Source organism: Anneissia japonica, unplaced genomic scaffold (assembly GCF_011630105.1).
Source record: "Anneissia japonica isolate Jap-2015-1 unplaced genomic scaffold, ASM1163010v1 scaffold207116_len510_cov88, whole genome shotgun sequence".
NCBI classification, from domain to species: Eukaryota; Metazoa; Echinodermata; class Crinoidea; order Comatulida; family Comatulidae; genus Anneissia; species Anneissia japonica.
In genome coordinates this window covers 1-510 of record NW_022697805.1, presented here as the reverse complement: position 1 = coordinate 510, position 510 = coordinate 1, and the positions used below count along the sequence as shown (strand labels likewise).

General features: G+C 41.0%; 1 non-coding gene across 1 annotated transcript; it reads right to left on the bottom strand.

Annotated features, from left to right (window-relative positions):
- Nucleotides 1–137: 137 nt before the first annotated feature.
- On the bottom strand, nt 138–256 carry LOC117102345. The gene has a single exon (XR_004444400.1). It is a non-coding gene; the product is annotated as a 5S ribosomal RNA (ribosomal RNA).
- Between the last annotated feature and the right edge of the window lie 254 nt (nt 257–510).

Genomic DNA, 510 nt, shown 5'->3' with positions numbered 1-510 from the left:
AAAGTTGACGATTATAACGTGCCAAAATACCGTACATAATGAAACTGTTAAGAGAGAAAAAAAAAAGAAAGAAAAAGAAAAACATCTTTAACGAACAATAAGTAAACATCAATCGATTTGGGGGAGAAAATGTAAAAAGTCTACAGCACCCGGTATTCCCAGGCGGTCACCCATCCAAGTACTAACCGGGCCCGACGTTGCTTAAATTCGGTGATCGGACGAGAACCGGTGTTTTCAACGTAGTATGAACGTAGACATGTGAGTGGTATTTCCACTCATAATTAATCTCGGCATATAGCATAATTATCCTGAAGCTCTGTGATTGATGACGTTTCATATCAACGCGCGCTTGTCTGGTGGGGATTTCCTCTAACTCCACTGACCACTCTGCTGTGCGAGTACATTTTTTACAAACACCGGTGTTGAACAATAAACCAACCATTTCAATACCGTACGGCATTAACTAGGATGCTTTAGACAGAAGAAGACTGCCGTTTTGTTCAAACGACC